The 27589-nt window shown below is 45.9% G+C and overlaps 1 protein-coding gene and 1 non-coding gene across 9 annotated transcripts in view; both read right to left on the minus strand.

Moving 5' to 3' along the window:
* Hivep3 (HIVEP zinc finger 3) overlaps positions 1–27589 on the minus strand; it is a 428230-nt gene that overhangs the window by 252429 nt on the left and 148212 nt on the right. The window lies entirely within an intron of this gene.
* On the minus strand, positions 6765–6928 carry LOC128098109 (U1 spliceosomal RNA). Its single transcript, XR_008214134.1, has one exon. It is a non-coding gene; the product is annotated as a U1 spliceosomal RNA (small nuclear RNA).

Below are 27589 nucleotides of genomic sequence, written 5' to 3' on the forward strand. Positions count from 1 at the left end.
GTCTCAGAGCCAGCAGTGAGAGTCAGATCCATCCTACAGACAGAATGAATAACAGGGCCAGCATCGGCTCAAGGGGCCTGGAAGGGAAAGGCATCAATATGCAGAGAAGGACCAGAGGGGTCATGGAAGCCATGCCGAATGGCTGCTGCTGTCCTTTGTCTCCTGTTCAGTGGCCCTTTGTAGAACCTTAGAAATTATTTCCCGGTGTATAATGGAAGAAAGAAAGAATGTATTAACCCTAGGGGAAGTTTCAGGGGACTCTTTTGCCCTCTCTCCATCACCTGTATAATTGCAGTCCCTGACTTGATATCACAAATCTGAGCTATGTCGCCCTTGAAATTTGTACATGGACTCCACGCCCTCTTCCCATTGTTGATTGTGGAGAGTCAGAGTCTCCAGGAGGTGAGTGAGGTTCACTGCCATCAGAAAGGTGGGAGTGTGATCTGACTGGACTATGACCTTAAAGGGGAGGGAAAAGGACTGTCTCAGTCCTTTTCAGCCACGTGAGGATCCAGCAAGAAGGCAGCCACTCACCAGTCAAGGAGAGTCCTTCCCAGAATCCAGCCATTTGGGCATCTAGATTTCAGATGGTGTCTTCCAAGGTCACTTTTCTGTTGCTATGATAAAATACCTCCATAAAAAAGCAAATTAAGAGAGAAAGGGTGTTTGTTTGTTTTTGGTTTATGTTGCTGCAGGGATACAGTCTATCATAGTGGGGAAAACATGGTGGCCGGCAGGGCAGGCATGGGGGTACAGCAGGCTGCATGGTCATATTGCATCTGCATTCAGGAAGCAGAGAGTGAACAGGAAGACTTGTCAGGCTGTAAGCTTCAAAGCTGCACCCAGTGACCCACTTTCTTCAGCAAGGCCTCCTAAAGGTTCCACAGCTTTCCCAAACAGTATCACCAGCTGGGACCAAGTGTTCAAACATATGAGCCTGGGGGGGGACATCCCAAAGTTAAACCATAACAGAAGGAAACAGGACCTACAGCTTCTAAAACTGGGGGAAACAGCATGTGCTGTGAGCAGCCCAGCCCACGGTATTTCCTTATGGCCACATGAGCAGACTCACACATCTGTGGAAACATCTGTTCCAATCTCTTCAGAATGCTAAGATGCAGGTGCCAGAGTTGCCATTTCACAGATGAAGGAAACCATGGTCAGTCGCAGTGAGAGTAATGTGACCAAGATCACACAGGGGATGGCAGATTGGAGCAAGGTCACCTGGCTCTAAAGCCCAGGCCCTGTACTGCACGCTCCAGGCCTCCTGCACATTTCATGGTGTGCAGTCTGGAAAAGCCAGCACAGTCCTCAGTGTCCCCGCCAGCAGCTGGCTGGTCCTGGTCTGCTCCCTACCTCTGGCTGCCCTCTCCTTAGGCACAGCCCATCCACAGTGGTGACAGAGAGCGCAGTTCTGCAGGGCCTGCAAATTCCTTCCTAAGAAGCCCATGAACACAGAGTGTGTAGGCAGGAGGGGAGACAGCCACTTTTGTCCTCCGGGGGGTGTCACTGAGAGCACACAGCCTGGGTCATCCAGGAAGGGCACTGGGACGCCCTCAAGCTTATGTAGTAACAAAAGCACTGAAATCAAATTATTTTAAAAATCCATGCATTTCTGTCTTGGCACAGTCTGGTACCTTCTGTTTCCAAGTAGGCAGCAGAAGTAAAAGATGGGGACTATAGATGGGCAGAAGTTGTGCCACAGGGAGCATCCCTGGATACATTTCTACCAACCTAGCTTCCTAGCTTAGAAGTTGTGGAGGAGTGCCGGGCTTTATTAGTGAGGAGAAAATGATGAAGGAAATGTAAGAAATGTGCCCAAGGAAACACCCAGAATCCATGCCCAAGTGTCTTAGTACGATGGTCACACTCTTTCTTTGCTCAAGAATCCCTAATACTGAGGGTGGACATCATTTTTTTTCCTAGCTGCTTCTTGTGTTTGTCCCAATTGCTAGCTTTTCATCAAGGCTTCTCTAGTTTTATTTAAGATTCTATAGCGTGCTTGGTCTTGGATTGACAGCTGCATGGCTCAGGGGTTTAAGTATATTCACCCGGGCAGGGCTCTGAGCACTCTGGGTCTTTAAGAAATGCACAATTACAATGTGGTTCATCTCATGAGCTTGAGCTAGGCGTTAGTGGAGACAGGGAGAAAGGCACCAGACATGTACATGAACACAGCCCATTCATTATTGAAGGCACTGTGCCAAGGTGTCAAGGTCACTGCATTTCATAGAGGAGGAAATGGAATCTCGGAAGTTACTCATCTTTCAAAACACCATTCAGGGATGGAAAATGATATAACCTTTTTGTATTTGACAATATCTGTCAGGAGCCTAGTACCTCTGACCCAGTAATGTGCTCCTTGGCATCTTTGCAATGAAATATACAGAGTTAGGTTTCAAGAATATGCTGTTTATTGCAACATTGGTCACTGCTTTTCTTATAATGATCATTAAGGGAAGCAGGAACAAACAAACAAAAATACCTTAAATGACCAGTTGGGAGAATGATTAACTAAATTATGGTAAATTTAATTACTAGACAATTGTAATGGCTTCCAATGATTGTGTTTTCCAAAAAAGTTGTAACTACATGGGGAAAATGCTCAAAATCCATCAAAAGAGAAGAGACTCACTTATCATTGTGTGTTTAAACAGAGGGAAGGATGCCAGCTTTAATAACGGCTACTGCTACGTGGTGGCATGGTGGGTAATCTTTCCTTCTGTGTATATGTACATCTTTATTACTTTAATAAGAACAAGGGGAAAGTTACTGACTTCAAAATCTGTTCAAGCAGTCCCAGACTGGACCAATAGTTAATAGCTCTGCTATGCTCTTACAGGCTGAACCAATAGTGAATGAACCCTACCACATACTCGATAAGCTAGACCCATAGCGACTAAGCATGCATTTAACACAGGGCCAATAGTGACCAGGTTCCACCAGGTCCTTGCCAGATTGGATCAATACTGATCAAGTTCTGCCATGTTCTAGGCATCAAGTGGCCATGTTCAGTCATTCATTCTTCAACAGAGAATTATTATACCTAGGTCATGGATGCAGAATGTAAAGCTCAAAGGTGAATGACCTCTTCTCCCGGTCTCACGGCCCCCACATATATTTGCTTGGGTTCTTTTCTCTAGCTGAGGCTCTTTCCTGCCTCTACTGCACCACAGTAGAGAAAACCCTTAGGGGAGGTGGCAGCCAGGCTGCCCTGAGGCTTAAGGGATCACTGGCAACAAAGATAAGGAAATTCTCCCAGAAATAGGTAAGAGAGGCAAGCCTGCACAGTGGGGAGGTGCCTTCCTGCATAATACCAGCCTTCTCCAGTAGTTGCCAAGAATATTTTAGTGAACAAACTCACTGATACCAGCTAAAACTTAAATGACTTGGTGGGCTTTCTCCTCTTTTTACTTCCTTCTCCTCCTTTACTCTTCCTCTTCCTTCCAGTCATTTAAAAACTTTTTACTTTTGGTCCATGTTTCACCCCTCACCCTCTCAGTCAGCATGTTGGCATCCCTTCCCCACTGCCAATGTGACCCATCCCCTACCAGGGTGACCAACCTCCTGTCACCTACAACTGAATGCTTGATTAGAAATTAATTGACTTTCTCATTACTTCAAGGTGCAACTGAGGTCCCAAGATCCTGCTGGGGAAGTGAGTGAGCTGGGGGGTGGGGTAGTGTGGCATGGTGTGGGTCTGGCCACATGCCCTGCCTCTATCTCACAGAGCATCTGTTTCCATCTTGGGCTGAATACTGGGATGGTCTGGAGGAGGGACAAACCTTTAGTTCCTGATCTAGATAATTAATAAATGTATATAATACCTCAGGGGTTAAAATTTTCCTATTGAAATAAATCATAGTACAGAATATACCTTTCTCTCTATTAAAAAAGATGTTCCTCCAGGGTGCAATAGTGGCATTTATATATTGGGGAAAACCAACAGCCATCTAACTGAACTTAAGGCCCACCCAATATGAGGGAATTTGTGTCTGGTACTGTAAACCCAGCCAGCTACCCTATGGCTAGTGAAGTCATGGACCCTAGAGGAGAACCTACTAGGGCCAGTTTCCCAAACCAGTATAATTGCTGATTGCACGTTAAACACTTATCCTGTACCCACAGGTATGTGTAGCCCTCGTCCCTCTTCATTCTGTAGCAGATATAGACCATCATAGAAAACAACTGGTCAACATGCAGAGAACAACTGGCCATGGGGTATCCAACCCCAACTGATACATTTACAAACCCCTACATGAAAAGCTCAAGGGACGTCATAGAAGAGGATAACGCAGGGGTCTGTAAGAGCCAGGGGACAGATGACTGCTGAGAGATAGTGAGACAGTATCTTCTTTACAGGACATAGGGCTGTACCCATAAAATCTCAATAATATGGTTATCTACACAGAACTTGCACAATGACAGTACCAGTGGACATGTCAACATGGATAAATGAAACCTCACAAAGTCCTATCCCTAGATGAAGAGCGACAGGCAATTAATGGCTAATGAAAAAGGGAGATTCAGTCGTCCTCAGAAATGAGCCCCCTGATAGGTTGTCTAATCCCAGTCAGCCATAAGCACATACATACATGTAAGCAACACTAAATAAACTCAGCAGACTGTGTTTATATATATATATATATATATATATATATATATATATATTCATTTAACAGTAATAATTGAAGAAGAGGTATGAATTTGAGAGGGAGCAAAGAGGCACTGGAGGAGTTAGATGGGGGTAGGGCTGGAAATGATATAAATATAGTACTCATATATAAAATTCTAAACAAAAAAAAGTAACTAAAATAAAACTTCTCATAGTTTTCCATTCACAAATTAGAAGAACAATAAATGTCAGTACCCATCTGTAGGTCTGGTGTGGGACAAAGAAAAACCAATATTTTTATTTAAACCAGTTTAATTATAAATACAATATCTTTCTAAAAGAAGAAAGGGGGATATGATATAGATATATAGGATATAGATATGATAAGATAAAAGGGTAGATTGTCGAACCTACTTTTAAAGAGCAACAACTTGTTTAAAAATGTTTTACATTGCTATGGATTTTAGTTTATTGACACAAGTTTAAACTTAATTTTGTTATACTATATATATATATATATATATATATATATATATTTTCTACTCTCATTTGAGGTGTTATGTTTATGTAACTCATTTAGATTGTAATGAATAATTAAGAAATACAGATTATAATTAGTCTTTTATGATAGTCAAACTTATAGTCATGTTGTTTTCCAGGTATACATAGATATAATTCAATTAGGTAGGTAATCTTCAAACACTTTAAAGACATACAGAATATGGCATTTAAAATGTTTTAAATATTTAGACTTTCTGGACAGTGAGACATGTCTGCTCCTGGCAGCACTGATTTACTTCAGAGAGGAGGATGGGCATCGAAGACACTCTATATGGAGTTTATCTTCTTCTTGGCAAAAATAGCCATTTGGGCAAGAAACTGTTCTTGCCTGGACTGCTTGATCAATTGGACATGCAGGGCCCATAGGAAGGTGACCACTAAACTTTGCTTGGTGAAATGGTCCTTCAGATTCCTGCTTCTCAGAGGAAACTGCCAGACATTCTACAGGACACAGAGAGAAGTGACTGAGAAACTCTAGACCTGTGGGCTGAAGACAGATGCCCCAACTTTACAAAGGAACATTAGGTGACTGTCCAGGCTGCCAGCTGTCTCTGTCTACTCTCACAAGACTACTGAAAGTTGCTTGCGTCCTTCTCCCATTTCTCAGGTAACATTATGTCCTTCTGAGGCCTTTGATGTAGTTGAAGATTAGATAGTTATAATTTCCTTAGTTATGATAAAAGATAAGTTAGATATGAAACCTTAGACTCACAAATATAAGATAGGTAGGATATCTTCTTTAATTTTGCCAAGTACAAATAGACTAGATATTATAAATAGCCTAGATATTGTAACTGCAATTCTTGCTTGATAATTGTTTTGTTATATGTAATTTTACTATGTTAAAGTTAAAACCTTCCTTTTAAAAAAAAAAAGAAAAAAGGGGAAGAGCTGTGGATGATTGATTGATAAATAAAATGCTGATTGGACAGTAGCCAGGCAGGAAGTATAGGTGGGACAAAGAGAGAGGAGAAGTCTGGGAAGTGAAAGACTGAGGGGAGGAGACGCCAGCCTGCCGTCCAGGAAGCAGCATGTAAAGGCAGCAGGTAAAGCCACGGAACACGTGGTGATATATAGATTAACAGGAATGGGCTGAGTTTAAGTGTAAGAGTTAGACAGTGACAGGCCTGAGCTAATGGCCAAGCAGTTTAATTAATATGAGCTTCTGAGTGATTATTTTATAAGTGGTTGTGGGGTCCATGGGGCTGGGCAGGACTGGAGAAAACTCCAGCTACACCCATCTTGTAAAGATACAAAGAAGCCTGGGTAAATGAATTTACGTATGGCTTTCAGAACAGAGCCTAACACAGAATATGGCTCAACAAATAACAGCTATTATTATATCATCATTGTTTTTATTATCATCATCATTATTGGAGGATAGGAGACAATTTCTCTCCTTCTTTACTCCTTCCTCTTCCCACACGTTAGTCAAATAGGCACATTGAATTCCATGGCCCTCCTGTCAGGTAAGGGTGGACATATTCTGGCATAAAGCTTCCACTGACCTCTTGGATTGGAAAGCTGAAGTGGTCAGAGTGCCAATCACAGAAGTGATCTGGTACAATTTTTTTTCTTTTCTTTTTTTCAGGGGAGAGCGTGAACGCAGTCCCCCACTACCACAAATTATGCAGTCGAGTTTCCCGCATTTGGGGAAATCGCAGGGGTCAGCACATCTGGAGTGCAATGGATAAGCCTCGCCCTAGGAAAACCACCTTCGTGATCATGGTATCTCCCCTGCCAGGTAAGTATGATCTGGTACAATTTACTGACTGGAATTTCTACATGGAAATGCCTGCTTGATTGTCTCTAACTGATGTTTAGAGACACATCCCCATATCAAAGGCCTGCAAACTCCAGCATGTGAAATTGGCCTAATTCATGTCCATGTTTTGGAAATCAATAAATGTCAACAGTTATGTGACCAGTAGATTTTCAGATGAGGCAAAACAAAATTAGACTAAGACGTCCTTAATTCCTTCAGTAAGAGAGTCATGCCCAGTACTGTCTTGGGGCCCTGGTGAGGGATATTGGGGAGGCATGGTGTTCTCAGAGAACTTCCTCTCCCAGAACCCAGTTTGGGAGTGTGGCTAGCTGACAACTCAGCTTCAAGCCTCCCCCAGGAACTGCCTGGTCCGTGAGGAGCTGCATTAACAGCGACCACATGCCTTTCTAAGAGCAGAGGACACAGCAATTGATCACTGGATGAGGACAAAAATCTGGCCCCTTTGCCTCGGGTGACTTTTACCAGGGTTCATTTTTTTCTCACTTTATAGGATGTGTGAAAGAGGCCTGACAGCTTTTATGGTACTGAAGCAAAGACGGGGGGGGGGGGGGGGGGGACTTTACAGTTCCCCTGCTGACCTTAGAGTGCACGGTTTTCCGTAGAAGTTTTTCAAAGTCTGACTGAACTATGAAATGTCATCTGTGAGCCCACACTCATCAGATACTGTGAAATGTTCTGGGAAGCAAAGATAGAGTAACCCCAGACTGAGTAACATGAGAAATTACAGAACACTGGAGCTGTCAAAGTTCCTAGTGTCCGTTATATTCAGCCACCTCATTCCGCAGATGAGGAACAGGAGCTTGGAGGGCAGCCCAGCTGGTTAATGGTAAAAACAGTGCTTGATGGGAGGAGGGCTCCCAGGGCTCCCATGTTGGTTTGCTTTCTGTTGCTGTGATAAACACCATGACCAAAAGCAGCTGGGAGAGGAAAGGTTTATTGGGCGTATGCATCTTGATCACTGAGGGATGTCGGGGCAAAGACCTTGGAGGAATGCTGCTCACTGGCTTGCTCTCCATGGCTAGCTCAGCTTGATTTGTTGTATAACCCAGGACCACCTGCCCAAGGATCACACAACCTACAGTGGGCTGGGTCCTCCCACATCAGTCATTAATAAAAAAATTTTAAAAAAAAGGAAAATGTCCCCCACAGACATGCTCACAGGCCAGTCTAATTCCTCAATTGAGGTTCCCTCTTCCCATGTGACTGTGGTTTGTGTCAAGTTGACAAAAACCTATCCAGTCCAGCTTTACCCACAGCTCGGTGCTTCCCACTGTGGATGTGTGTGCAGCTTCTCATTTAGTCATTCCAAAATATTTAGGAGCTTGCACTTCAGGGTGCTGTGTAGGAGCTGGGAACATAGTGCTGGGCGGCACAGCTTTGGAGTCGACGTCCTGGTGGGGGCAGGAAAAGGGCAGTGTCTCTCTCAGGCAGTAGACTGAATGCTTTGTTCCCAGTTTCTAGTGCTAATTTGAAGGTTGTGGGGCCTGTAGGAGGTGGGGCCTGGTTAGTGGAAGCAGGTCACTAGGGGTGGATCTTTGAAGGCTACAAGCCCCGCCCCTCGCAGTAACCTGCTCCCTCCCAATTCTCTGGGCTTCCACCATCACTCACAGAAGGAATCTTTCCACGAAGCCTTCTCCTCCACGCTGGACTGCAACAACAGACAAAAGAAATCTTTCCTCCCTTTAAGTTGTCTCTGGGGAACATTTGGCCAAAATTATGCAAACGTAACATAAATGGCTTTTGCCTTTTGAGGATCCGCCTACAAGTCTCAGTCAGTCCATAAAACAAAAACACCAACTCAACAAAACACCATCACAGATAGAATTAGAGGCAGGAGCAGCATCTAATCCCAGAGAAGAAGCTCAGCGACTGTTCATAGCAGGTTATAGCTGAGGCAAAACTGAAACTACCTTTTCTCCAGAAGAGTGTCAAGGATGTTAGGGGCCCAGGAATGGGTCCTCAGCAATCTGCTTATCACTACATCCATCCAATCACTTGGGTGTGACATGGTCAGGTTTTTCTACCTTTCTGAACCTCCATTTCTTGATGCCCATAGGGGTGCCACACTTAGCCTGTGGTTTCCTCACCTTGTGCTTTAGGGTCCCAGAGGACAAAGTGGAGCCCATTACCAAGCCTCTGGCCTCTTTTATTCAAGGTCCCAATCTGAAGTAGTCTCCCCTTATTAACGGTTCTGCATATCAAAGCACAGATGAGTGCTCTTGGAAGGTGTCCTCACCCACACTGCTGGATAGGTTTTTGTCAACTTGACACAAACCACGGTCACATGGGAAGAGGGAACCTCAATTGAGGAATTAGACTGGCCTGTGAGCATGTCTGTGGGGGACATTTTCCTTTTTTTTTAAATTTTTTTATTAATAACTGATGTGGGAGGACCCAGCCCACTGTAGGTTGTGTGATCCTTGGGCAGGTGGTCCTGGGTTATACAACAAATCAAGCTGAGCTAGCCATGGAGAGCAAGCCAGTTAGCAGCATCATATTCCACATGAAGCCTCTGGCCCTGCGGATGACAGCAGGCCACTTGTGTGCTCCCATGGCAACTCCTACCCAAGTTTCTCATAGGAAAATGCCAGAGGCTGGCATTAAGGAGTCTGGTGCTTGAGTGTGAGAATGCTGAGCCTGTGAATATTCAGAGTGGGTGCACCCCACCCACATCCCTGACTTGACAGGCACCACTTGGGGTAAGAACTTGAGGTATTGAACATGACTGACTTGTTCCCCAGATGTCAAGAAGGGTCACATCTACCTTGTTCAGCATCATAAATGCCCAGTACCTGCCTTGGTGCAAATGGTTTTGCCAGACTTTTAAAGCACACATACCCTCTATTTCCTGTTCTCAAGAGGGTCCACGGTGGTACTCTGCCTTGGTGACCACTAGCTATCAGGCCATTTAATTCAACTTAATTTACTTTTCTCTCTCTCTCTTAATGTATTTGAGAATTTTGTATATGAATATATTTTGATCAACTCCACCTCCTACTCTCTCTCCCCCATCTCTTCCCACAGCCCCCTCCCAAATTCATGTACTCCTTTGAAAACCCAGAGCCCAGTTAGTACACCATATACATGAGTTATATTAAGCTGCTAGTGTCCTGGGTGCTCCCTCCCCACAAGATAGTGTCAGCAGGCTACTGGGGGAGAAACAGCATCAGTCGTCTTATTGAGCTGTGGACCCTGTGAGCTACCGTAACAACCAGCCTGTTGGTGAAATAGTGACATGAGTGTTTTGGGAGTAACCAACTGCTTTCTGATTGGATTTAATACTTGCTCCACAGGGTGGAACTCATGCTTGGTACTGTTAATAGGGCCAAGAACCCATGCCACGTCATAGGCCCCTGTGGATAACGTCCTACCTTTATCCAGCCAAATGGACACAATATTAAACTGCACCCTAAATACTTATTTTTATACCCATAAGTTAGTGCAACTCTCAACATTCATCAAAGAGGTTTCTCTTTGCAGTGGGTGGCAATTAATACAGAGACTCACAACCGATCAGAATGCAGAGAATGTGAGGCTGTGGAGCATTCATCTCTAAATGGGGGATCCATATCACATCCCTCCTCCTCCCCGCAAGGCTTAGGGATCATTGCAGAAGAAGGGATAGAAAGATTGTAAATCAACATGATTTAAATTCAATCTAAAACCCAGTGTTTCAGTCACAGTGGCCACATGCCCAGAGGCGTAAGTACAGGAGGCTTCTGTCATCACAGAAGGGTCCAGAGTGCAGTGCCTTGGCAAGCTGCCCAGTGCCTCTGTTTGCATCTCTGCATCAGCTGCCACAGTTCCCAGGCTTTTACACTTGTTCCCAAAGAGCCTAGACCGGATTGGAAGGTGCCCCAACATCACATCCACCCAGAACCTCAGACTATGACCTTATTTGAAAACAGGAGCCTTGCAGATATAATTGATTAAAGTAAAGTGACCCTGGAGAGGGATTGGTCCCAGTCCAATATGACTGTGCCCTTGTAATATAAAGAGAAGTCACACATGTAGATACACAGACAAAGAGAAATCTTGTGACCAAAGAGACAGTGATGTGTCTACAAGCTAAGGACCAAGAAGGATGGACAGAAGTTACCAGAAGCTACCAAGAGGTCTGGGAGGACCCTTCTCTAGATTCATTGTAAGGAGCAGGGCTCCACCTGATTTCAGACTTCTGGCTTCTGAAGATGTGATAGACTAAATTGTCATTATAATTGCCCCCCTTATGAAAATTTGTTGCATTAGTTTCAGGGTACAACGTAGGGCTAGGCCCCAGGATCTTCATGTTTTCCTCCAACTTTCTCTCCCTTGAAGGTATCCTGGGCCTGGGATGTTAATTAATATACTGTAGATATTAATCTCTAGGCATCGAAAACCACAGGACCCAATGGGTCTCTGGCTGACCTGCCCAACTGCTAGGTGGAACACTGACCCTGGAGGGAACCAGGCATGCTGAACTGGCAGGATTGCCCAAGGAGGAGTCAGGAGAGTCTAGAAGAGCCTGCAAATCTGCCACTTTCTCTCCTTTCCCTGCTGAGACAGAACCAATGGTTCCCAGAAAGAGACACACCCCAAGTGGTCCAGGCAGTGGTAACACAGAGGAGGCTGATAGCTGAGTTTATTAGCTTGCTAAATCAAGGGCTCTCATGGTGCAGGAAGGGGCTGAGACATCCACCTACATACTAGCGACAGTTCACGGATATGACCGGATCTATGTTGAACAGCAGAGCCAGCTCTTGTTGCCACCTACAAACTACCAATTCTGGGGCCCACACAGTAGACCTGTGCACAGCAGCCTTAGGATGAAGGCTGTAGTACAATCTATTCAGGTGCCTTATTCCTAAAAACATACCCAGAATTTTCCCTCTCAAAGGCCTTCCTACCCAACTCCCCCTGGGATCCCACCACAGCTCCAAACAGAGAGCAAACATCTGGGAATTTAAGTTTCATTGAATGGATTCTTTAAGGAAGCAGCCAGCAGGGGCTTTCACAACACATCATAAATAGGGCAAAGCCCCAGAGCTGAACACCGTGCCCGGCCTTCCCTAGCAGCGTGCTCTGTCCCCACAGCACCAAGTCGCCCTGTGCTGTGGTTTGCATGTGAAAAGTCCCCCATATGTTTGTGTATTTGAGTATCTAGTCCTCAGCTGGTGGTGCTGATGCAAGGTTGTGAACTACTGGGGTTGGGCTTTAGGGTTTGATAATCAGGCCCCACTTCCTGTCTGTCCTCTGCTTCCTTCCTGCAGATACAATATGACTAGCTGCCTCGCCCTCCGGATGCCGAGCTTTCCCCGCCGTGACGGGTGGTATCCCCTCAGTTTGTGAGCAGAAATAAATCCTTTCTCTTTAAGCTGCTCCTTGTCAGATAGTTGGCCCCAACAATAAGAAAGATAACCAGCATGCCCTTCCCATTGCCTCTGCCTTGCCTTCGGCCATCTTCTACAAAGTTCATCAGCATCCCGCCTCCCCCTTTATTCTGACGGTCTTTGAGACAGGGTTTCTCTGTGTTGCCCAGGCTGGCCTTGAACTTGCCATCCTCTTTCCAAGTGCGAGATTATAGAGTGTGAGCCACAGTCCCTGTGGCTGCCTTTTTAAAGTGGGAAAGTAGACAGTTGCTGCTCTTCCTGAAGTCAGGGGAAAGTAGGCCAACAGCTGCTCCCTTTCTTCATGTCCCTTTCCAGCTGCACAAACAAGTTACCCCACACTCTGAGCCTTGATTTCCTCACATGGAAATGAAGGGTCTGGTGGGAACTTTCACCTAGGACCTAGTGAGGTCAGTATCTAATGGGGTTGAGAATTTGGTGTATCCCACTGTCCTATGTTAGCTGTTAATGACAGTCAGCCATGTGCCTGGTATACAGTTAGCACTCAATAAACAAGAAATCGCGTTGTCGCTTCTCAAGTAATACCAAGCAAAGCCAGACTCCCAGTATCATAAAAATCTACTATTGAAAGATCAGTATCCTTGTGGTACAGGCCTGTAATCCCAGCCACGCTAGAGGCTAACACAGGAGGGTCACAGGTTCAAGGCCAGCTTGAGCCACAAACTGAGTTCAAAGCCAATCTGAGAAATTTTACAGAGAATCTGCCTCAAAATCTACAAGAAAGTAAAGAGAAGAGTGGGAGTGTAGCTTGGTGGTAAAATATGTGCCTAGCATACGTAAGACCCAGGGTTCGATCCCTGGTATCACAAAACACTACCACCAAAAGGTATTATAACAGGTGTAACCTTGCAACTGCCCACTCTGCGGATGTTTCTCAGGTAAGTGGACCCAGGCAAGACTGTGTCTGCATACCCACAAAGGATCCACAGTGCAGGCTGCCCCATCCATCCCCTGCTGCGCCATTGCAGGCCTCCACAAAAGCCCCTTGCTTCATTTCTATGAGAGGGCTGACCAATCCATTTGCACTGTCATGCTGCCCTCATCCTCCCCCTTCAGGAAGTCAAAGTGGAAAATCTCTAAGAACCCCAGCAAGCTCCCAAACCTCAGACTCACTGAGAATGTGGAAAGAGTGCAACACGAGTCCATCCATCCTCCTTCCCAAGAGAGAAGACTCCTGATCTGATCCTGGCATGTTCAAATGCCCTTCCACTTGCTTTTAGGTTTTCCAATCGGGTGGCAGTGTCAGCCCTGCCTTCCTTGGTAGAGTGTCAGGAAGGCACTAAGACCAGCCGACTCGTCATCTGCCACTAGATCTAAGCGCCTGGCACGGGTCTGTAATGAGAGCAGGCTCAGTCTCTGCAGCTTTCCAGAAGGGGGCTTCACTGGAGAGATGTGTTTTTGTTTCAGAGAAAAGATATGTTTTCTTCTTTACACTCAAAAGCATTCACCCTGGAAATTGCTGCTGTAGAGACAGAAAAGCAGGAGCAAGTTCCCATCCCTCCTGAGCACTTCCAGACCCTCCGTGTAAAGCTCTAAGAAGGGCAGCACAGCCACAGCAAGTCCCCAAACTTCACAGCATATGTGCCTTTCCAGCACGGATCTACTCCATAGCACATTGTTAAAGTGATAATTAGTGATAGACTTGCCATGAATATTCCCGATAAAATCTCTCTCCACAACAACAGTTGATGGAGACAACAGGCATCATAGGAAATGGAAGAGGGAATGAAGGGACTTGTGTGTGTGTGTGTGTGTGTGTGTGTGTGTGTGTGTGTGTGTGTCTGTGTGTCTGTGTGTCTGTGTGTCTGTGTCTGTGTGTAGAGCATAAATCAGAGGTTGATTTTAATAAATGAAGCATCCAGGATGTCAGTGGCAGGTGCAGGGTGCATGCATTTCCTCCAAAATCCTCAGGGAGCCCAGTCCTGGCCCCATAAACCCCAATGAGAAAAGAGAGGTCCAATTCAGGAAGTTTCACTTCTGTTGCTCTGTGAATAGCACTTAAGGTTGCTTAAAGATGGAAGGTCAAGGACACAGAGTCATGGAGGCAAGTGTGGAGGGATAGGCCAGGGTAGTAACAAGCAAGCTCCCTCGACCCCCTGAAAGAGAATGAGAAAAAGGTTTTGATATGGGGGTAGCATGTCTCCCTGCAAAGATGTTTGCAAATGCTCCTCACAGCCCCTTCCATACTCCCAGGGATGCAATAGTAGGATCTGAAGATCCTGGCATCCAAGCAGGAGATAGAAAAAGATAAATAGAAATTTTGAAGGCTGGAAAGGAAAGGAAGGCAACCACAGGTACTTTGTCTGCAGATGAAGAGTGAGCCACAGACCCAAGAACACAGAGTAAGCCAGCACCCTAGGATACCAAGCAGAGAAAGCCAAGAGCAGTATCCCTATGTCCCTGTGTTTGTACAGGTGTCAGGACGGGGCTGAGCCCTTCTGGATGGGAGGGAACACGGCATAAGTATCAGGACATGCTGTCATCACACAGAGTCCCCTCTCCCACATCCCAGTGATATCAGATAGCCAGTACCACTTCCTGTCCTAACTGTTCCTTGCTCATAAGGCTTGAAGGCCGCCGTGCCAGCGATAGCCCTAAAGCCAACTCAATACACAGTCCTCATTCTTCAAATGAAGAAGCCAAGAACCAGAGAGGAGAGGAATGGTGCATCCTATGTAAAAGGCTTGAAAACAGGTGACAGGACCTCAGCAGGACCCACAAGTCTCAAGTTGCCTGCCTCCTAGAAAAGTGGGTCTCCTTTCTTTACTTATTTGGAGTAAACTACCACCCAAAACTATTTTGCAAGTGCAAAACTATTTTGGAAAGGCTAAGATACAGCATCAGGATCAAACTTTAGAGAAAGGAAAAGCTAACAATAAACATGGGTCATCCTAGATGGAACCAAACAGTAAGACCCTGGATCCTGGAAGGACCAGCCATGGCAGAGTCACCAGGAACCATCTGCACAGAGGGCTGCTGGGACCTCTACGCCTCAAAATCTATATGGGTCCCTTGCACTGCCACTTCTTTGGGCATCCCAGGCTCACCCTCTTGCTCACCACAGGCTCACCTTCAAGCCTCTGCTCCTACGCCTCTTCAGTGAGGCCTTTCCCAAGCATCCAGTGGAAGACTGCCTCAGCACCTTCCCTCCTGCGCCCTACTTGACTTTCCCCACAGCACTTACTGCTTGGGCTTTCTATCATTTACTTATTGATTATTTTTATCATCTATCACTTTCCATTTTCAAATAATCCGCACACAGACAAGGAGTTTGTGTTCACTCCTATGTTGCCAGGGGGTTGGCTAGTATCTGACACACAACAAATGCTCAATAAATACCAATTGGATAAATGAATGAAAAATAGGTCTTCTCTCCACTCTTTCAGTAATACCTACCTATTCACCCCATACACACACACACACACACACACACACACACACACACACTCACACACTCACACTCATACACTCACACACATGCACATACACTTTCACACATGCACACATACTCATACACATTCATACACACACAAATGGACACACATGCACATGCATAGTCACACACACATGTACACACACACACACACACACACACTGTCCTCCTTTCTCTTCTTTTTCACCTGTACCCAGCCTTCCATTCCCATTAACAAGTATGCGTTGGGCTAAAGTTAAGACATTCAGTAACAACACTGCCAAAACTCCCATTAAAAACATATTTCATACATGTATAGTTTTATAAGCAGAAAATGTTCTAGAATAACATGCAAGACATTGAGGCCACTGGATGTCTCCAGGAAACAATGGACACTTTAGTCTGTACGCTACATACGGACTGAGTTTTGATTTACGTGACTGTAATTACCTATTCAACATGTTTAATTAAATGTAAAATTAGGGAAAAACTTAAAACTAGCATAGGCCTTGGCTTTCATCCCAAACACCATCCTACTACAAATGTTTTTCAGGGTGACAGCCCCTAGAACATGCCTGGGCTGGTGGATTGGGTGACAAAGCAACTGGGCTGGTGAGATGGGGTGACAATTCTTTTCTGGTCCTAAAATTGTCTGAAATGTGACTGTTCCTTCTATAATGAGGCATCTGAGAAAGTTCCCGTCAGGCAGAAGGATATGAATTAATGCAAATTTCCACATACATAAAACATGGCGACTTCATCTCGGCTCATGAATCCCTTTACCTTTCTTCATGCTCACTGCCACATGGGGCTTGTGTGGAACAGATTTCAGAAGTCCCAGAAGACCGTGGGGCTTGCTGGTGTGCAAACGAGGGGGCACAGGCAATGTCTTCGAGAAGGTAGGAGCCAGTGAGGTCACCCATGAGCAAGAAATTATCACAATCTAGAGTGCACTCAGATATATAATCATGGGATGTGGCCAGTGGGTCACATGATTTTTATAGTTTTCTTCTGAGACTTTCTAACTATTCCAGATTTTCTACCCAGAGCCTGACTGTAATCTTATATTTTCCCTTTGTTTACTCTGCCAGGTAAATGTTACCAGGCTGGTGAAATGAAGTGATGCTTCTTTTCTCTAGGCCCCAAATGTTCTAAAATGTGACTGTTGCTTCTCTAGGTCTTCCTGAAGGTAGAGGACCTATTATTAATCTATCTCTATCTTCTTGGCCTGTAGCCTGGCACCCTGGAACAGTGGCTGCTCCTTAAGTAGGGAATGAGTAAAGACTATTTCTCAGTACCCAGTGAAGAATTATATAGCATCCCCAGATATCACCCCCAAAGACAGTGGCACACCCCCATTCTCCCTCCCTTTACTGTTATCCATAGGCTATCTCTGCTCTGGGTGAGGCAAAGAAAGCCAGAGTTAGCCATGTGAAGGTTGAAAGAGGGCTCTGAGGAAGGCATGAGCTGTCTTCCCAGGGACCTGTGACACTGTTAGATTTGGATACATAAATGTGCACACTCTATATGCTATGTGATGCTGTAAGAACATACGAGTCAATGGCTGGCTTATCACTGAATTAAGCAAATGGGGGTATTTTTTTCCTTGTTTATCTATACTCCTGGTATCTTTGTAATAATCAAAATGCATGGATTTGCGATAATCAAAAGTAACCAAATTTTGTTTAATTGAAAAAAGTAAAGTACAACTGTCCTGGATAAGACAGACAAAAGGTAAGACTGAGAGTTATGGGTAGGAGACAGACAGAACGTGAGCGGAGGGTTGGCGACCTTCTGCCTAGGTGGGGCCAGGCTCCAGCCTCCCAGCAGACTAAGGTTCTTCCTCTAACCACATCTTCTCTCTCTTCGGGCAAGCCAAACGGCAGGAGCTGACAGAGTCACAAGTGGAATGTGTGAGGCAGGGGAGAACGGTACCAAACCGCTGAGGGAGAGACTCACTGACCAAGCCAGGCAGCATCTGCCAGAAGTGGACCCTGGCTTACACATGACAAAGGTGTGACATACATTTGGCAGCTTCTGGGAAGTAGGAATGTCTCAGAATGCTTCTATCTGAAATGACCCAGTGCTGGGCATAATGAGTGAATCCAGAATATGGAAGAGAAAACAGGCACTTCCTCCCAAGGAAGGTTAAGCAGGATGTTGGCAGCTGAGGCAGGACTCCAGGTTTATGGTGAAGAGTGGCATCCAGATGTGATGGGATCTGACAGGGAGGAGACCTCTTCTCACAATCCCTATTAGCACAACTGATCGTAAGTCAACATGCCATCCTCTCTGGCTTTTTTCCGGCAGTTTTGGGATACATGCTGCTACTCTGGCTTCTCTGGTTCTTGTGCCAGGTTTTGCAAAGTGGGAAAGACTCTGCTGTGCTATTCTCCATTTGGTGGGTCTTGGATGGGCAGCCCAGGTGCTGATGTCCATGACATGTCACTGCAAACAGGGAGAACATTTATCAGAATGGAACTTCACTGTCCTATTCCCATCATGTCATGATGGGCACAAATGGGGAAAGGGGATGAGTGGGAGGTAGGCAGGATGGTGCACACACAGTGAACAAGGGCAGAAGGCTTGATGGGACGGCAGGAGGAAGGTCACACAACAGATCCAGGAAGGACTTGGATTATCAGAGACAGCATACAGAAAAGGGCAGAAGTCATGCATAGACAGGAAGGCCAGCCTGGGCTGGTTCACACAGATTCCTGGCCATGGTCATGTCACCTTCTGCTTTGCCCATCTGCCTCTTAGTCTCTGCATCCTGGTCCAGAAGGGCCCCTCCCCCAGCCCTGCCTCCCCATCCCCTCCTCCTAATGGCCCTCCACTAAGCATATCAGAGAAATTAACTTACTTCTACCTCTTGGGCCAGTGTGTCTCTTGTCCAGCTCTCCTGGGGCTTCTGGCAGCGTGTGCCTTGGTGATCACTGCTCCCCCTGAGCTCAACATCTCAGTCTCTGGCTGTGCTGGAATCTGCCTCTGTAACTTCTTTTCTGTTCTTCAGGGAGGTGGCAGGGTGTTTTGTCCCTCGGCTGGACAAGATGCAGCAGGAGTGAGCAACGCAGGGCCAAATCCGAGACACCAGACTGAGAGGGACAGGAAGGGGAAACACGGGGCAGTGCTAGGTGATCTGGACCACCGATCACCTCATTCTAGTTCATGAATGGACAGCTAGATGAGGGATACCAGATGGACCAGAACTGCAAAGCCAGTGTACAACCAGGTTACCTTCCATGGAAGGCTGAGCACTTTTAGCACATTGATCTTTGTTAACACGGGTGCTAGCAGATCCTTTTCCTGGTACAGGCTCATGTTTTAAAACACATCAAAACTAGTCAGAGTCCAAAAGCTGATCTGCTTTGTCAGTCTCCCATGGAAGCAAATCTAGCAGCACTTCTGGGAAGCTCCTAGAATGGGCCACCCTCTTGCTAAGGCTTCCCTCCAAGAGATACCCACTTGGAATGCCCACTCCATCAGGGATGTATTCCAGTGGGTGGGGCATAGCACTAAGTAGGATCGCCTGAATCAACTCCAGATGGGTCAGGCACTTTGCTTTGCACTATAGCAAGGAATGTGCAAAGCCAAGCTGGATAAACATCTTACAGGCACAACCATGAGCCACAACCATGATAGTAACTGCAATGTAAGAATCCACCCTGGAGCCCACAGTTTGAAGAACACGCCCTGCTAGAGTATACCTAGACATTCGCATGCTTCAGAACCACCTGGAAGCCTTATTAAAACACAAATCTTAGGCTACATCCCAGTACCCCTGGCTTGATAGGACTAAAAAAATTTACATTTCTAACAGGTGCTATAGCTGTGTCCAGAGGTCCGCACCAAGATAGTTCAGTGGTATCACCTATTTAACATGAAATCTACCACTACTAACTCATCTATCTGTCTGTCTATCTGTCTATCTATCTATCTATCTATCTATCTATCTATCTATCTATCTATCTATCTAACTACTTACCTATCTATCTACCTATCTACCTACCTACCTACCTTTCTTTCTCTCTGTCAACCAGCACTCAAAACTCACCCAAAGTAGAGGCAGAAAAAAACTACAACACAAAGAAAACTGTTAGCCAATGTTACATATTCATTATAAGAGGAAGAAAAAGGAAAGCCTTAATGTTCTTTGAATCTACCTACTTCATATATTCATTCATTCATTCATCAAACAAAATCCAGAGAGGGTGTTTGCTCAAAGAAACAATTCAATAACAAGCCAAGAGAAGAATCCAGACTAGAAGCTCCAGAAGTGTTCTCAAACTCACAAAGTCCTAGAAGAAGCTGCTGTGTGTCACTGCTGGAGTCACAGGGTCAAGAACATCTGTGCTGGGTGAGTTTGGGCTTTCCCTTCCGGTGTTCTGCCAAAGTGTTCACTGCACACCACTGTCACTGCTGAGTAAGGCGGCGGCTGAAGCAGTGCCTGGCTGCTCCAAGATCAACTGTTGTTCACTGAGGCAGATCTCAGGAGCGGTCTTCTCAGAAATCACACAACTCGGGGCAGGCAGAGGAGAGTCCTCGGCTAACTCCTACGAAGCACAGACTTGTTGAATCATAGCGATGACAGCACAGCCTAACCACCATGACAAATACCATTTCCCAGCACTGTGTTCTGCATCTCCACTTGGCCCTTTGCCCTGGCTAGCCCCTCTTCCTGGAAAACTGCTTCTCCCAGCTTTCTCACGCCAGGCTCCCTGTAGCCCACAAGCTGGAGCCTTGTAGGCTTCCTCCTTCATGTCTCTCCTAACCATCTTTCTACCAGCTCTCTGCTCACCCTGTGTAGCCATATTCCTTGCCCTCATCTTCTCTGTTTTCTTCATAGCTTGAGCACTACCTGAAGCATCTTGTTCATGGCTCTCTCTCACTCCTCTCCACCCAATGCTCATCAGTGAGCTCGAAGGTGCAAGGGCTCCGGAGGTCTTTGTGTTCACCACTATCACCCCAGCACCTCAACAGTGTCTGGCACACAGCAGGTTCTCTACCAAGTCCACCAAGTGAACACATGAATGTACTAAATGAAAGCGACCATCGTCTCTCAACAGTTTCCAAAGTCAAAACCAGAGACTTTCCCTCCTATTTCTCTCCCTTTGGTAGTGGGAACTCAGGCTTCAGCAGAATGTGAAAGAGGGAAAGGTACCCTTAGGTTGGCGTTCTCAGTGACAGGAGAAAGAAGGCATAAAGAGGGTCCTGGAACTGAATCCCTTCCCAGATCAATCCCTTTGGAAAGAAAGATGCTGGTGAGGCAGGTCTACCTAGACAGCAAGCCTAGAAGGCATCACAGTGCAGAGAATCGTGAGATGCTTTAAAACTGGCCTCAGACCCTACATTAACCATGTAAGTCTCTCTGAGGTTCTGTTTCTTCGTCTATAATGGGAATAGCTGAGGATAGCCAAGGCTGATGGTATCTGTGAGGAAGAGAGCTAACATGCACACAAGGGCTCTGACAACAGCAATGTATAGCCTGCAACCGGAGTTATTAACAATAAGACCCTGAAGTCTCTGGGGATCTGAACAGGTAACATGTCCCAGGCATACATCTCCATCAGTCCTGTTCTGAAAATGGCTCTCTTGGTCCCACTGAGCCCCAAGCACCAGCTTTATAGACACTCTGTCTCAGAAGCAGCAGCCCAGGGTTGAACACTGGGCATTTAGAGCTAGTGGCAATGCTCACAAGCAGAAACACACCTGGAATCCCTGGAGAAGGCCACTGTGGAGGCCACAGAGGGCCAGGTACAGTCAGTGGAACCTGAACTGTTGAGCCATAGAAACAAGCCAGGAGCCCTCTACTTCCCACCCAAGGTTTCTAGATCACCAAGGTCCAGAGATAGAAACTTTAGAGGAAGCCGGGTGCACTCTTAGCACTGGGCCCTGGTTTCTTTAGGTCCTTAGGGAGACAGCTATACTCCCCTAAAACACAATCTATGTTCTTTCCTCTCCCCTGGGTATCCCTTACCAACTGTGGTGGGAGCTGCACTGCCAATTTCCCATTGACCACACTGTAACACTCCAGACAATGGGGCTCTTGACCAGAAGACAAGTTCATGTTATAGACAGTGTCCCCTCCTCTGACCCAATCATTCCCAAACCACTCCACCCAGTCTTCCCTTGGTGGTAACTTTAATGACAAGTCTTATGCAAAGAGTAACTTTATCCTCTCAAGGGTTTTATGCAAGGTAGCCACTGGTTACTAGTCACAGACAGCTGAGAGCATATGTGGAACTATGCCACAATCTCAGGAAGACACCATGCAGGAGGCAGTCTCTACCATTAAGCAACCTACAGTCAGATGGGGGACAGAGAATCTCATACCACCATTATGAACAGGGTGTCAGAGTTCATTGCAATAAAATAAATATCCATGGTGGAGCATGTGGGAAGCAGACTGAAGGACTGGGCAAGGACACCTTCTCCATGGGCTCTGCCCTGCTGTGTTCCTGGGGCATTTGGATTCCGGAAGTGTTGCTTATGATGTCATCCGTGTTGGTGGCTGCCTGAGTCAGGAAGGTTTCAGGGAAGCATCACACACCAAGGGTTAAAGAATGGAAGGATTGGCCAGGCGGTGGTGGCGCACGCCTTTAATCCCAGCACTCGGGAGGCAGAGCCAGGCGGATCTCTGTGAGTTCGAGGCCAGCCTGGGCTACCAAGTGAGTTCCAGGAGAGGCGCAAAGCTACACAGAGAAACCCTGTCTCGAAAAACCAAAAAAAAAAAAAAAAAAAAAAAAAGAATGGAAGGATTTCAACATTCAGGAGAGGGGCAGTGAGTGAAGAAAAGGAGGAAGGGAGATTGAGCTCAGATGGGGTGTAGAAGGGGCTGGTTGCAGCTTGAGCTGGAGTTTGAAACTCCTGAGAGTTCTCGAAGATAAATCCTCCAGAAGCTGCCTAGAGCCTCCAACTGCATTTTAGCTGGTCCTGGGCTGATGATGTCAGCTGACATCTGCCTGTAGATGGTGATGAATATATATATAAGCACCAAAGGAGAAGACCAGAGCATCTCACACTCTGGGGACCACTGTCCTCAGAAATGAAACAAGAGAGGGGCTAGAAGGGAAGATGAAGGACCAGGAAACCACACACATACTGAGTTCTGGAAGGATTGAGGAAGAAAAGCTGGAAACTGTTACTGTGGGCAACTCTTGGCTAGGACCTGTCTACAGGTTTGAGGTTGGGCAGAGCTGGTTTGAAATCCCACAAGTGGGATGACCTCACTTCAATCTTTGCTTTGTTCTGTCTCCAGGGCTCCTCAGCGCTCCTGAGCAAGTCCACTGTTTGGTCCAGAGAGGTCCTCTCAGCAACTTCTTGCCATATGCTCACTAAATTGTCAAACCAGACTCATGTCAAAGCCAGCATTCTGTCCCCTGTATTCCCAATGGTTGTCATTCTCATAGCACTTTTCACATATTGACTGATCGCTGGCCTTGCCTCCTCCACCAGACCATGAGACTTGGTTTAGGAACCACATCTGGATTCCACATCAAGTTTGTATAAGGCCAGGCAAGTGGCATTCAGGGGGAAGCAGTGTACTTGTGAGACAGGAGTAATGGCTGTCCTGGTGTTGACCCAAGACCAGGAAGTCACAGGCACTGAAATGAATCAGAGGAGCTAGGCTGATCAAATGGGCTAGTAGCCTGTCTAGAGAATGCTACTACATGGGGACATGGCCTCTGTGGCCAGAGCATCAGTTGTTTATGCAGTCAGTTGCTGCTTTCTCATATGAGATCAGCCAAGCTTTATGCACCAGCAAAACACACAGATTTAAGTAAGGCACTGCATTGAGAGCCAAATATAGTATATCTATAGCCAGAATGGGCCTACAGGCTAGTCCTTTATAAATTCCAGACAGCAACTTTGATTCTTGTATCACCAGTACCTAGTGCATCATAGACACTGAATAAATAAATGCTTGCTGATTGGAAAGCAAATGAATGAATGAATGTGAAAGGAAGAACAGATGGATGGGACAGGGGGAGCCGGATGGATGCCCAAGTGTCAAGACCCCAAGCAGTGGGCTGGGAAAGCTCAAGGTGACCCTTCTGCCAAGCTGTCAATGTGAACATTGCATGGTCTTGCTTGTTGGCAGAAGGCAGGATGAAAGATGAGAGCTGTAAATGAGTCAGCCACCAGCTTGTCTGAGGCTATTTCCACCAGAAGTTCTATCTGAAGCCAAGACAGTACTGATCACAAGCTAGTGCTTGACATGCCATGGGTCTGCAGTCCCTTTAAGGTCTACCTTATGTCTTCTGGGGGTTTGAATGAGCAATGTACCCCCAGAGGCTCATGTATTTGAATACTTGGTCCCTAGTTGATGTGCTATTTGGAGAGGTTTAGAAGGTGTGGCCTTGCTGGAGGAAGTATGTCATTGGGAGTGGGCTTTGAGAGTATATAGCCTCACCCTATATCCACTTTGCACCCTCTGCTTCTGGCTTACAGTTAAAGGTGTGATCTCTCGGATTCCATGCCTGCTTGCTCCTATGCCTCCCCACCTTGATAGACACATCCCTCTGGAATGGAGCCCAAATAAACCTTTCCTTCTATAAATTGCTTTTGGTCATGATGTTTATGGTAGTTTGAGTGTAAATGGCCCTCATAACCTCATAGAGAGTGGCACTATTAGGAAATGTGGCTTTTTTGGAGTGGGTATGGCCTTGTTGGAGGAAGTGTGTCACTGTGGAGGCATGCTTTGAAGTGTCCTATGCTCAGTGTACTGCTTAATATCTCAGTCAACTTCTTGTTGCCTACAAGATGTAGGCCTCTCAGCTCCAGCACCATGTCTGCCTGCAGGCTGCCATGCTCCTTATCATGAGGATATTGGACTGAACCGCTAACATTGTAAACTACCACCTCAATTAATGTTTTCCTTTATAAGAATTGCCATGGTCATGGTGTCTCTTCATAGCAATAAAAACCTTAACTAAGACAGAAATTGGTACCAGGGACTGGGGTATTTCTGTGATAGGCCAGACCATGTTTTTGTTTGGAAGAATTTGGACTTTGGTACTTCAAAGCATGCCTCCAAAGTGACACACTTCCTCCAACAAGGCCATACCCACTCCAAAAAGCAGTGGGATGCTTTAAGCACTGCTTAATAGGCCATACTAGTGGAAACATGGAAGACAGCAGTACTAAGAGTTATTTGAATTGCCAGAAACTCACTCAGGAGGTTTCAGAGAAGAATTTTAGTATGTTGCCTGAGATCATTCTTGTGATATTTGGTGAAGAAAGTGGCTGCCTTTTGCCTTTGTCCAAAGAGTCTTCCTGAGGCTAAAGTGAAGAGTTTTGGATTAATTCTGCTGGCAGAGGAAATCTCAGAACAGTCTACTATAGACTCTGTCATGTGGTTACTAGTGTAAATTCTTATAAAGATTTATAACAAAAAGGAGCAAATTGAGCAGGGTAAATTACAAAATGTAAATTTTGAGGAGAAAAAGAGCACCAGGAAGTGGAATGGAGCTAAGGTCTGTGTTCAAAGAGTAAATGGATTAAGAAATGGAATAAAGGGAGCAGTGACCTCAGGTCAACATCCCACCCAGCTAAATTTCCCACTTATGAAAAAGAACTAAAGAAAAGCTTAGAGTTGGCAGTGGTGGTGCACGCCTTTAATCTCAGCATTGGGAAGGAGAGGCTGGCAGATCTCTGAGTTTGAGGCCAGCCTGGTCTACAGAGCAAGTTTTAGGACCGCCAAGCTTAGGCAGTGAAGGAAACTATGGAAAACAGAAAGCTGGTGAAGATGTAATTGAATAAGGGAGCCATGTTCCAGCCCAGGTCCAGCAGAACATGGCAACTTCAGCCACGTAGTTCTGGCTTTAGGGTTAAGGATAGAGGAAATGAGTTATGGAATTTGCCTCCACACTTAAAGAAAGCCACTGAGGCCAGGCATGTGTCAGGGGTGTCCCTGAATGGTGGCCTACTAGAGAGGCCATTGTGTGAAGCTGTGAAGTTGAAACCTAGATTATCTTGGAAAACCCAAGATGTTAGAGATGCCAGAGTTGTGGGATACCTGCTGAGGAAAGCTGCTAACAGGGAGTGGAACCAGCCCAAGAGAAAGAAGTGTGTTGCAGTCAACAAAGCTGAACAGAGTTAGAGAAATGAAGAGTGTTTTGACATCAGACATGGAGATAAAGAGTTTGGAGTTTGTCCAGCTGGTTTTCGGTCTTGCTTTGGTCCAGTATTTCTTTGCCATGCCCCTTTCCCTCCATTTTGGAATGGTAATGCATATCCTATGTCATTATATGTTGGAAGTATGTGGTCTACTTTTTGATTTTGATTTTCACAGGTGATTATAGTTAAGAGATTGCATGAATCTCAGAAGATACTTTGGACTTTTAAACATTGTTGAGACTATGATAGACTATGGGGATTTATAAAGTTGGACTAAATGCATTTTGCATTATGATATTGTTACAAGTTTATGGAAGCCAGGGAGTGGAATGTGGTAGTTTGAATAAAATTGGCCCCCATAATGTCATAGGGAGTGGCACTGTTAGGAGGTGTGGCTTTGTTGAAGTTGGTATGGCCTTGTTGGAAGAAGTGTGTCACTGTGGGAGCAGGCTATGAGGTCTCCTATGCTCAGGATACTGCCCAGTATCTCAGTCTACTTCCTGTTGCCTGCAAGATGTAAGACTCTTAGCTCCAGCACCACGTCTGCCTGCATGCTGCCCACCATGATGATAATGGACTAAACCTCTGAAACTGTAGGCCACTACTTCAATTAAGTGTTTTCCTTTATAAGAGTTGCCATGATCATGGTGTCTCTTCATGGCAATATAAATCCTAAGACAGTGTTTTATTACAGTAACAGAAAAGTAACTAATACATGCCTCCGGTTCTATACATGCTGATGGAAAAGAAGGAACACAGCACCCTTTTGTGGATCTCATGGGGAAAGAAAGAAATCATCCAGACAGGATGCTCTATGGCTCTTGCCAAAAACTCCCTCTCAGTTGCCTCTGAAGCTCTGGGTGGGCATGTGTGAGCCTGGTGTGGGACTGCTCCTCAGCCTACAGGAACATTGCTGGGAGGGAGTGACATCTGAGCCACCCATTTGGAATGCCTAAGGTTGCAAAAGCAAAGTTATTTCAGGTTCAACTGAGTTATAATTTATTTTTCTAACTGATCATTACTGCTGCCGGCTCTATAAATAACCACCTGGGGAGTCTGCTTTTCTGCTCCCAAATCCTCCAAGAGCCTGGCTAGGTTCTCTGTGGTTTCTGGCCTGCCAAGCACACAGCACATTTTTTCTGTGCAGCCCTTCAAGGAATCCTCCTGCAGTGCATACCAAGGAATCTGCTGAGTTCTACTCAGCTCAGTCCTCCCTTCCTAACCCAGATGCTGGCCTCCAGACCAATCACCCAGTATTCCTCCCCCACCATAGGAGGCTTCACTCCTTGGTCACAGGTGGTTCCTGAACCAAGATCTTGGCTTCTCTGTTTACTCTGCTTCCATTCACTGCAACCCTCCATGCTCGGAAGACAAGAGCCACTTAACTAAAGCAATCCAGAGGCTGCATCACTTGAGGTCAAGCCTATGGAGAAAGAGTTGGTCTGATGGTGTGGGTGGTGTGCTATGAAGAGCCCACACAGCTCCAAGAAGGGAGGCTGTGATTTACACGAAATCAATCTAGGCAATTTAAAGACTATACTTTAGGGGCTGAAGAAGTGAATCAGATGTTAAGATCACTTGCTGCTCTCTCTGAGGATCCAAATCCAATTCCTATCACCAACATCAGGTAGCTCACACCTGCCTGCAACTCCAGTTACAAGGGATCCAATGTTCTCTTCTGGCCTCCCCAGGCACTGCACACACATGTG

This window comes from Peromyscus californicus, unplaced genomic scaffold, assembly GCF_007827085.1.
Source record: "Peromyscus californicus insignis strain IS unplaced genomic scaffold, ASM782708v3 Scaffold_5__1_contigs__length_169319896, whole genome shotgun sequence".
Classification (NCBI taxonomy): domain Eukaryota; kingdom Metazoa; phylum Chordata; class Mammalia; order Rodentia; family Cricetidae; genus Peromyscus; species Peromyscus californicus.